This window comes from Cupressus sempervirens, chromosome 11, assembly GCF_028749045.1.
Source record: "Cupressus sempervirens isolate cs-2001-9-10 chromosome 11, ASM2874904v1, whole genome shotgun sequence".
NCBI classification, from domain to species: domain Eukaryota; kingdom Viridiplantae; phylum Streptophyta; class Pinopsida; order Cupressales; family Cupressaceae; genus Cupressus; species Cupressus sempervirens.
The window spans coordinates 498361865-498374185 of NC_143128.1; the positions used below are offsets into that span (position 1 = coordinate 498361865).

Consider the following 12321-nt stretch of genomic DNA (forward strand, 5'->3'; position numbering starts at 1 on the left):
AAATTATAATAAACTAAAATTTTCAAATTAAATAATACAAAATTATTAGATGAATAATAAATACTAGAAAATTGACATACAAATATTACAACATTAGATTAGCATCTCACTACAATACATATTTAACATGTTTTAACATTGAAATGATCTTATAAGTAGCACATTCTAGAATAACAATGCACAAAGCTTTGTGGAATAACAAAGCCAATAGAGATTAAGTTTGAAAATATGAGCACTCAGAGTAAAAAATATTGAAAGAGTAATGTGTCTTCCTATTATTCTTCTAACTACTTAGTAATTATGCTTTAATGCACAAATCTATCTTAGTATCATCTTTAATTGGAGTAAGAATATTCATGAGGCACAAATTACAATCACATGCTTATATGTTAGTGTAGGAGAAATTATATTGTATTTTATATACATTGTGTAAGTTAATAGATATAGCTAAGCTATAAATTGTAATTTCATTATAAAAAATAATAGCTTATAACTAACACTTGTATAATTCACTTATCCTTTTTAGCACTCTTTGAACTAAACAAACTAAATGAGGAGTTGGCAATAGAATCTAAATAAATTTCTAGACTTTTTCTTCTTGTTTTCTTTGCTCATGTTGTTTTAGGTTGGTTCTTGTGGGTATATGAAAAAAAGTATTTTTTTTTGAGTTTTTCATTTGTAATATGAGTCTTTTTCTCTTAAGTAATTCATTTTGTATGCCTTATTTTTGTACCCTTATATTTCTCTCTTAAAATTTGCCAATTTATGGTAGGAAAATTCAAATAAATACATAAGAATTGGAGGCATGGTAGGGAAAATCCAATAACATAAGAATTTTCCCTCCAAAAAAATTAGCAGTGATATATACTATTAACCATAGTTTGTTAACAATTTCTTTTAAAATGTTATGAAATAGTTATTGATTTATTGAATACCATTGTATATTAATTCTTATTTATTTCTTATTGATATGTGAATATTTAGAGGGGCTTCTGAGATAAATGAGATAAATGACGAGTTTGCAACAGATCTAGAAGACAATTGGATGAAACCCATGGATATTGAACAATTGGACAAGATCCAACAAGGTTGGTTGTTGGGGCATGGAGAGGAGAAGAAAAAGAAGAAATATGTAGATCTTGGTTGCATCATTATGAGCCACAAGATGGCCAAATGGTTGCTATTGCCCATCATCTTGGTAGCCATCACTTGCAGTCTAGTTGTTACCATTATCAACATTCTTCCCAAACACTACCATGCCCAACCTCTTGATAACTACACTATCGCTCTTCACAAGGCACTCCAATTCTTTGACGCCCAAAAATGTAAGTATCACAAATATGTAAGTTTTCAATTGTTATTTCAACTTTAGTTTGTTCTTTAGAATAATTAAAAATTTCTATGTTAAAGTTATATTATAATTTTTTATTTCTTTTCTAGTCTTTTTTTTATTTCAGATTGAACAAATAGCATTATATATATATATATATATATATATTTGTACCTACACACTATTTTCTGATTCAAGACTTTGCTCCTCTTTATTTCAATAACAACATTCTTTGTAACATATCTCAGATTTAATATTTTTTGTTTGATGAATAGCCTTTTCTATTAATAATTATATTAGCCAGATTTAAAGCATGCTATTTCAACATAAAACTGTTGCCTTTATTTTGAAATGCAAAGTAAATAGGCAATCAAAGGAAAACATTCAACATGAATAATTTGATGCAAAACATTCATATTGAGGCTTACCCAACTTGTTCCTGTTGGAAAATCCTTCCGTTTTGCATCAATTAGAAACATCAAAATTCCTAATGCTAGAGAAATCTAATGTCAGACAATTATATAAATTTCATAAGTCTCTTGTGAGGTTAATGGTAGCAATAATCTTAGATTTCTTAACCAGGTCTGTAATTTTGGTAGATAGGTAGTACAAGAACGCAACAATTTTTCTCATTGTCTATAATTTTGGTAGATAGGTAGTATAAGAATGCAACCGTTTTCCTTGTTGCCTATAATGAATCAAGTTTTTCAAACAAATTTATCGACATCCTATGTTTCTCGTCTATATACTGCTACTAATACAAAGTTAAATTCTGAAAAATAAAGAACTATAATTTATTACAAGGGCGACATAATAGCCTTGCTATTTTTTTTTCTTAGATTAATCCAATCCGTTAAGTACCTCATTCATTAGCCTTCAGGTTAAGAAATTATTAAGAAAGCTCTGATTTTGTTATTTCCAACTGGGTAGAAATTCATAAAGGAAGCTATGATTAATTATTGCCTTTGTTTTAGATCTTACTTCCTTGCAATCATGATTAAGTTGTTTCGACATCATAATCCTCTCCTTTTGAACACAAATTTGAAGTTGGTAGGGATGGTTACCTGAAATAGATTTTGAGGGATTAGTGATATAATTAGTAATAGATATGATATGGCTACAATGAGATCAAAAGATGAATCTAACTATTACAATTTATTTGTCTTTTGTAAACCACTACAACTTATTGAGTTGTGCTTTTATTGATTGAAATGATTCAAACGCAGCCTTCGCTTTTGCTTCCCTCTTACTCTTTGTTTTACCTCCAACATTTGAGACCCTATTTATCTCCACCATTGAAGTAAATATTGGAGAATGTGTGGCTCCTGTCATGGTAGTGAAAATCATGGAACTCATACCCACTATTACGAGAAGCTTAGAAAGCAGTTATTTTATTTTGATACTGTCTCAAAGTGCCAAAAGGGTTTGTGACTGGTTAAGCTTGGTAAGTTCTTAACAATAGCACATTCTGAATCCAAATTCATTGATGGGGTTTTTTGGAATCTTTTGTGCAATTTCCCTAATTTTGAGTCATTTTTTAATTCTTAATAAAGTTGCATGTAGTTCTGATAAAATCCAAGCATTAACAACAAAATTAAATTGAGCTCTCTGATTAGCTTATGTGCTGATAACATATTTTAGTTTAGGCTAAGGAGATTTTATAATCTAGCGAAGGAGCTTTCATGTTGTTAACATTGTTTGAAGTGTTCTATTTGAGAATTTTGCTATAAATAGGTAGAAACTTCCTATGTTTCTGTTAGAAGGTCGACTAGGACTCCAAAAATAAATAATGGCACTTGAGCCCCCAAAATCAAATTAACAAGCTATGAGATATATTTTGTAACAAACCTAGGGCTTAAGTGCAATAAAATTTAGAAGCTACAAATGAACAACTCATGTTGTGATTTTCACTTCTACATCTGCCAAGAACTTTAAAAATCTCGACAAAATCATAGACCCAAGAAAAAATATGGTTGACAGAGTTTTGGTAGAGAAGTGGACAAAGTGGAATTGTCATTTGATTGTAGTTATTTCATATTGACTACCATTAAACTTGTCTACATTCCTATGTGGGTCAGAGAGTCTAGTTGCTCATCCATCATCGACAGTAGCGAGACTAATGATGATGCCTCAGTCAAAGTGTGAAAACCTACAACAACAATCTCTTCACTCATATCCTCAATAACAGATGAACCCCCAAACACCCTTGCATAGCCCTCAAAACATACATCTATGAGACCTGTTCGAGAATTGGATACAACAGTGAACAAAAAGGTGATAAATTTGATAATTTTTTAAATATAAGATTATTTTCTTCATTACCTTTTTCCTCATAGACCAATAGAATCTAGGAAAATTTGTATGTTTCAATTTTAAAAATATAATAGAATTAATAGAACTGGAGTTCTAAAAATATTGAAATCTAATTGGCACATTTAAATGCAAATAGAATCAAATGAAAATAATAATAGTTATATAGGAACTGATAATATGTATATGTATATTCTCTAATTTCACTACTAATACTAAACTTACATTGCAATTTGTTAAAAAATGGTATTTGTAAATATTAATTAAGAAATGAGTATTACCTTTGACTAATATTTTTGAAGAATAATTTCAAATGATTTCTATAATTCTTTGTCTTTTAAATGTAAATAACTATAAATTGACCCTTATTCTAAACTATATATACAGAGAATAAGAGACAAAGGTCATAAATGATTTTTATAATAATAAGTTATATGAATCTAAAAATCATTCTCAATAGATTTTTGAAAAAAAAATTTAAACAATTTCATAAGCATGATTTGTTTATAATATTGGACATTTTAGTACAACATGAAAATCCTAACACTAAATATAATACTAGCCATAATGTATAATAGTAGCCTTAATAAAAAAATGAAAAACCTAATCACAACACTAATATTTATGTAAGCACACACCCTAAACATAACCCTAATCTTTCAATAGAAATCCTTAATCTTAAATGTAAAACCTTGATCCTAAATGCTAAGTTTAATTTCATTATTTGTTCTCAGTACTAAACCCCGCAATTATAAATTTCAAACCATAAATGATAAACTCTTATCCTAAATGCTTAACCTTATCCTAAATGTTAATATTCCTACTTGTAATCCTACCCCTAAATCCTAACCCTTATACAAAATATGAAACTCTAATATTAAATTTTAAGTGATAATCCTAAGCTTAACCCTTATTCTTAATGTTAAATCACAACCTTTAGCTCTAAATGGAAATACTCTAGTATAAAATGTTAAACTTTAACAAAATATTAAAGGTTAAATCCTAATTTTAAATGCTAGACCATAATTGTAAATGCTAAACATTTATCTTAAAAATAATCATAAATGTCAAGCCCTCATCCTAATTCTAAATAAAAATCTTAAGATTAAATGTTAAATCCTAATATTAACCCTAACTATGATTAAAATATAGGGTTAGGGTTTAGCATTTGACATGTAAGTTTAAGGTTTAGAATCACTATTTGTATTCAATTTTAGATTATAAGTAGGGTTAGGATGTATAATTAGGGTTTAGACTTAGTTTTAATAATTAGAATTTATTATTTACTATTATTGTTTAAGTCAGGTTTTAGGGTTTAGTATTTAATATTTATGTTTAGTGTTTAGAAATTAGGGTTTAACATTTAATATTAGGGTTTTCTATTTACAATTACCATTATTAGTCTTAGGGTATTGGTTTAGAGATCATTATTATTGTTATGGTCTTAATAAATATTTTACACTATGGTCAGAATTAAGGGAATATAGTTTACATTTAAGATAGTTCTTCATATTAGTATTTTACAACTATAGTTTAGCATTTACCTTTAGAATTTAAGATAACACTTTAGGTTGGGATATAAGCTTTAGAGTTGTGCATTTAGAATAAGGCTTAGGATCTTAGGGAAAAACATTTAGGATTAACTATAATCATAAATATAAATTAAACTATAATTCTATCTTTGAATTGTAATCATAATTTAAACACTATTCCTAACTGTAAAAATAACTCTATGTCAATTTTTATTATGATCCAGATTCATGTATTATGATTACGATGAGGATTATTATTATGGTTCAAGTATTAGGTTTAAGATCTAGACTTATGATTTGAATTAGCTAACAATCACGATTAACTATAATCATAAATATAAATCAAATAATAATTCTATCTCTAAATTGTAGCTATATCAACTATGAAATGAAGAACCATATAAGATAACACCAATATATAGAGAGTGATATATAATGTGATATATACAAAGATTTCTACAACAATATATAGAGTGATATATAATGTGATAGATACAGAGATTTCTATTAGCAAATGATGAACTATAGAGGAGCAACAAGACATTTAAATGGTTATGGAGCCTACCAACTCATCAAAACACAAGAAGAAGGATAATTATAAAGTTTCCTCTGCCTACAAATTGGTGTTTGGAAAACATATTTTATTAATCAACTTTGAGTGTACCCTCAACTCATGGAATAGATAATAAAGTTTGGATGAACCAAGAGTAGTTTGACCCCAATCCTAACTCTAAAGCTAATCCTAACCCCAACCCTAAATAAAACCTCAATAGAACCATGAAGTAAAGTACATACCCCAACAATTTAAATTGTTATCATTTCAACCCTAGTCAAATCACTAACTCAAACCATAATAATAACCATGATTAAACTCTAGCTCCAATGAAAATAATAATTCTAAACTCTATATCCTAATCCTATCCCTAATCAAAACCCCAATTTTAACCATAATACTAGCTATTGTAAAGTTTTACAGTACACAATTATTCATGTGTGTGTGTGTGTGTGTGTGTGTGTGTGTGTGTGTGTGTGTGTGTGTGTGTGTGTGTGCGTGCGCGCGTGCGTGTGTGCGTGTGTGCATGTGTGCATGTGCGTGTGCATGTGCGTGTGCGTGTGCATGTGCATGCGTGTGTATGTATGTATGTATGTATGTATATGTATATGTATGTATATAGATAACCTTTTTAGGATGGTGATGCTTCAACTTTCACTCTACATCTTTGAATGGGCCTCTTTCACCTAAGACAATATAATTTACTTAATGCATGATTGGAAAAATGAGCCTTTTTAATTAAGCCTTGTGGAACAACACAAATTCATTGTTTAGACACCAATGAGTTTTACTTGCTTGACTTGGTAGACTCAGGAAATAAATATTAACAAGATAGTCATTTTATTCATGCTTCTTCATAGCATTCTTTGATGGTCTGCAACTTCAATTGGTGAAAGGTAGTACTTTGGTAGATATGAAATGAGAATTCAACATACAGACATCGTTGGCATTCTATGATGCTCCACAACTCATTGGGATGCTCCAAAACTCATTGGAATTCCTTCTAAAATATATATATGTGTGTCATTAGTGAAGTAATATGGATCATTTATGTAACAAGTTTGTGAAGTAGATAGTATATCTATTTTTGATTGGCAGATTATTTTTTCATAGCAACTCCTTAATTTTTATGAAGAGCTCATTTTTATTTTCCAAAACTTACATATCAAGATTTTTTCTATCGAAGTACTTAAGACTTTTTCAAAATTCTAGTCACTGAGTATTTTTTTGTTCAGTTTGAGTCACATAATTAATTATATTAATTATGATAAATGAGAACTAAACTAAATCTAATGTTGATGCAATAGTTGGCATAGTTTGTTAATTTCTTAACATGTCAAGTTCTTTAATTTGTTGAAAATATTGGTTATACAATTAGTACTTATGGTTATTAAGAAATAGATTAATCTTAGTCCATTAAATGCTATCATATTGCATATTCATATAGTCTTTTATATATCATGTTTAAAAGTTCACAACTAAATAATTAACCACAATAAATGGAAGACACGAACTTTGGTGCTTGGCCCCTTTTCTATTTTCTTTTTCAGCAAAAAAGGGGATCACACAAAGCAAAAAAGGGGATCACACAAACCCCATAGTATATCTTATTTAGTTTTGCATATTATTTATGATAAGTAAAATTAAATAATATAATAGAAATATTATTTATTTAAATATAATAAGTAGAGAAACTTCATGATACTTATTTTCTCTTTTATCCATATGTTTTAGTAGACATGAAACTAGTTTGATTTCCATAATCACAATTGTATTCTAAGTAGTTTAAGTCATGTTTGATCATAAATCAATATGGTTCTTATAATTGATTGACATTTTATAATTTTGATTTTTTTCTCAAAACATGGAGTTGTTTATATTTGTTTAGATCAAACTTAGCTTATATGAATTTTAAATTGGCCTTAAATATTTCAGAAATATTGTTGGAAGAGAACTCATCTTCCTTAAAGCTGAACAACACATTTTACTTTAATTAGATATTCATAAAAACTAAACGTTGCTACTTCCCATTTAGATTACAACACCCTGTTTAATGTAAAACAAGAATGTAAATTGAATCCTTCATGTGTTGATCAATCTTGTGTTTGGTGGGTGTAGCGGGTGTTTTACCAGAGACAAATAATATTTCCTGGAGAGGAAATTCCTACCTTTGAGATGGGATTTCAGATCCTTCTGTCAGTGCCAGCCTATCAAAGGTGAGTTTTTCTTTCTAATTTTTCTAACAACATCTTTAAATTTGTTTGATCATGAAAAATATTGGTATATTGTGATGAATGTATGGATTATTCATGCTCAGTTATGATCACTCACTAGTAGTGAAAAAATATTAATATTTTGCGATCAATGTAGCATTTAGTTACTATTATTAAAAAAATTTAATATGTTGAGTTAAAAAATGTAGATGATTCAAGAAAATTTTGTAAATGTGTAATTCAAAACTTCCATATACTTGAAATATATGATACATCTATTTTTTAGTCAATAATTGAATGTATTATACTTAAAATTGGACGTATCAATTGTATATTGAACATTTAATCATTTGAAACATGTAATGAATGTCATGTGTTAAGATTGCATTATTGTTTATATTTCAGATGGATCTCGTGGGAAAATACTATGATGCAAGGAACTATATCAAATTTGGTTTCCTCAAAGCATTCACAATCACCATGTTGAGTTGGAGTGTGATTGAGTATAGACACAAGTATGAAGGCATTGGAGAGCTCGATCACATCACATAATTGATCAAGTGGGGAACAAACTACATGTTGAAGACCTTCAATGCCTCTTCTGTCCAAAAAATAGATGTCATATATTCACAGGTCATTCTCTTTCTCTTCCCTTTATAACATCCAATCCAATCACATGGACTAATTTTTGTCTCATTTACACATGATTAAAATAGTTTAATTTATTGTATAAAACTCTTCCAAGTGAGCTCTTTCCTTTGGAGCCATCCTATCGAATCTCACACTCACACTATGATGGTTGCGCACTGCGATGGTTGCTTAGCCATTTAATTTTAACTTTAATTTGTATTTAGAAAATGTACATCATCCCTTAAATCTATGGCCAAAGAATTTTTTTATACTAAAATGCTGTTAAAATTTTGAACTTTTTTTTTTTAATCTTCTTGTTTCTCCATTGGTTAGTAGAAAGTTTTCTCACAATTTATTTACTTTCCCAAAACCTTGCTTAGACATATTTTCAAAACTAAAATAACTATAGGTGTTGTATCATATGGCTCCAAATGTCATTATGCGTATTCTATCTTCTTTATTATATACCTTGATAGTACATAGAAAATTTATGTAACTAGAAATCATACCTTACGAGGTATGATAGGTATGCCCTAAAGAGATATTTAACATCAATTAAGGTCTGATTTTCAATGCCAGAGAGAAGCAATCCATAAATAAACAATCAAATAAGATTATTGTAAAAATAATAGAATGGATGAGAGGAAAGGCATGGGAAGAGTCAGTTTGTGATGTCTTAAACTACAATAATAGATGCTATATAGAGGAGCAAGAAAGGTATTGGATGAAATTGGTATCTGAATATTGATGCTCAATTGCTAGTTTTGGGCATGGTTGGTCACATATTTAGTTGCTATAAAAGTTTCTTTCTTTTATGATGTTGCTTCCTTTTGGTAGTGCAGCCCTTCCATCTTCTTAATTTCTTGATTTCCCTGTGATACCCAAATTGAACCTTTTCAATGCACTGCTCAATTCCCATCTACCTCTTTCTTTTCCATAATCTATCTAACATTTGTCAATGGCATGGTATGCCATAAATTAATCCATTTGTGAATTAAAAATTGGCTAGTTAGATATGTATACTACATAGGAAAATAGAGTGAGATTAAATTTGGTGAGATTAAAACAGGGACCTCTTCTTGATTTAAAAATTCAATAAAACACCCAATCAAGATTAAATCTCAATAGCAAGGACAATACCACAACTTAACTTTCATAGTTGCAAATACCAGCCTCAAATTGGTCAAAATTTTTCAACTGCTTAGCTTGAAATAGAGCTCAAGAACCTGTCATTTCAACCTAAGCCACAAAAAATTCATTTGAAACTAAGCCACACCAACTAAAGTCTCAAACTATAAAAGCATCTTTCGAGAGGAGAAGAGCTAACATATTTAACTATTCCTAAAGTAAATATATGTTCCATGTTTATTAACTACTAAATGTTTATAATGAAATAGAGCACTTGAGACATCCTAAAGATCATATGGAAATCAACAATACTAATACCTATCTTGGTATAGGTGAACCAAATTATGACTTCTATGGGTCATCATATTTTTCCTATGGAGGAAGCAAATTACTAACTAAATGAGTTCTCATAGCCTCTAAGAAATGTGTCTACCATTGATTACTGTAAAAAAAATTGCTCATCTAAATTCTCTTACATGACAACCTTCTTCCACAACAACTCCACTTCATGTTACCTTGTCAGGCCCCTTGAACTCCATGAAACCTATGTCAGATGCTATTTTTTCAGAAAATTTATTGAAGAAAATATGTGCAAGGATATTGACAAAAGTGGAGGAGTGAACAAATTCTATTGGTCTATGAGCTTTTAGAAAATGGGTCTTTGAGTAAGTGGTTGTTCCCAACAAAATAGAGAGTCCAAAATCATAAGAAATTTGTCATGTCTTCTTAACATTGGATCAATGATACAATGTTTCCATACGAACTGCTTGGGGTCTAAACTATCTACAATAGGGAGCCAATCATGCACTTAACATATTAGATTTCAATAATTTCAGAAGTATAACTTAGCATATTATGTTTCAATAATTTGGAAACAATAATTTGAGCTATATACCTTAGCAAATGAATTTTGTGCATTGACACCAATCATGCTATACTGAAGAGCTAAAAATCACATTAGAAATAAAATATCTTAATAAAAATAAAACTTGCATTGATAATATAGCGTGAGCTTACCCCAGATTTTGGACTGTATTGTTGCTTGACAAAGTAGAAATAGAAGACAAATTGGAAGGACTCCCATGAGAAGATAAGAGAGAGAGGAGCTTAAAGAAATAATCCAAGCTATTTTCAAAATTCATAAATTTAAAATAAATCCACATGTAGTTGAAATGCTAGAACCAAATGAATTTAAAATAAATCCACATGCAGTTAAGATGCTAGAACTAGATGAAGGGCACAAGAAATTATTCCATAGTTGCAATGATCCCAAGTGACTTGAACCTGCAACCTGTCAAGATCATTGATTAAGTTGTAATTTCAATTTAGCAGCATTATTTTTGTTTATTCTCTATTCAAAACAAGATATCTTATAGTGTCATGTATTATTTTCTTCTTGGTTTTGTTGTCATTGTGTTGCTATTGTTCTTTAGTTTCTACAATACATATTAAGGTCACAACTATTACTACACATTGTTCTTTAATGTTTCTATCAAAGGATACCATTTTATATTTTTTCAAGTATATATAAGATTTGAATCTTCATTTCATTGAATGTAACCCTTGAACTGAACATGGTGGTGGTGATTTCTCTACGTGTAGGTGGGACAAGTAGTCAATGGTTCATTAACTCCTAATGATCATTACTATTATATGCGGCCTAAAGATATGACCTACCTGCATCCTGTGTTTTGAACTACTGTTGGCCATGACTTGGCTGGTGAGATGGCGCTACACTGGCTGCTACATCTATTGTATTCAAAGATGATAGGGTCTACTCAAAGAAGCTGGTGAGAGGTGCCAAACTTCTGTATGAATTTGCAAGGGTCAGTGGCAAGAGGCACTGTTATTGCACTGCAACCCCTCATGTCTATCATTTTTACAATTTGATAGGATATTTTGATGAGTATTTGTGGGGTGCAACATGGTTATACTTTGCCATAGGGAACACCACTTACCTCCAGCTAGCTACCCTTCAGTTGATGGTCGAACATGCAGGAGCCTTTTCAAAGGGGCTTGCCTAGGTAGGTACTAGAGTTCTAATTTATTTGTCATTTTTATGCTAAAAAATAATGAAAATAATGCCTTTTCTTTTGCTTAAAGTATGCATATTAGTTGCTTATTTTTCAATAAAGAAAGGATTGTTTTATTAAATATATCAATGTTTTTAGTTTCCAAAGTTTGGAATAAGTTATTCAATTATGAAGTTGCACTTTTTTTTGGAATAAGTTATTCAATTGTGAAGTTACACTTTTTTTTTAGCATGAATTGGCATTTTATATTTAGTAATGCAAGAATATGTATTGATATTATGGATTTTACTATATTATGATTTTTAATATTTAGTTAATTTATTTAATAAAATATATGTATTTAAAAATGGAATATATGTTAAGGTATTATTATTGCATACTATGAAAATATCATAGAAATAAGGTTTCATAATTAATTATTATAATAGTAATTTGTAATTGTATTCTCTTATATATATTTATATGTACTCAAATACTATATTTATTACTTTATACAATATCTTCATAGAAATAGATAAGATAAATTATATGTTTTTGTTATATTTGTTTATTGTTAAGTGTTCATTTTATAATTTGATGTTGTTAAATAAAA

General features: G+C 29.2%; 1 pseudogene; it reads left to right on the top strand.

Moving 5' to 3' along the window:
• Positions 1-1054: 1054 nt before the first annotated feature.
• Positions 1055-11720, top strand: LOC149530548 (endoglucanase 25-like; annotated as a pseudogene).
• Positions 11721-12321: the final 601 nt, after the last annotated feature.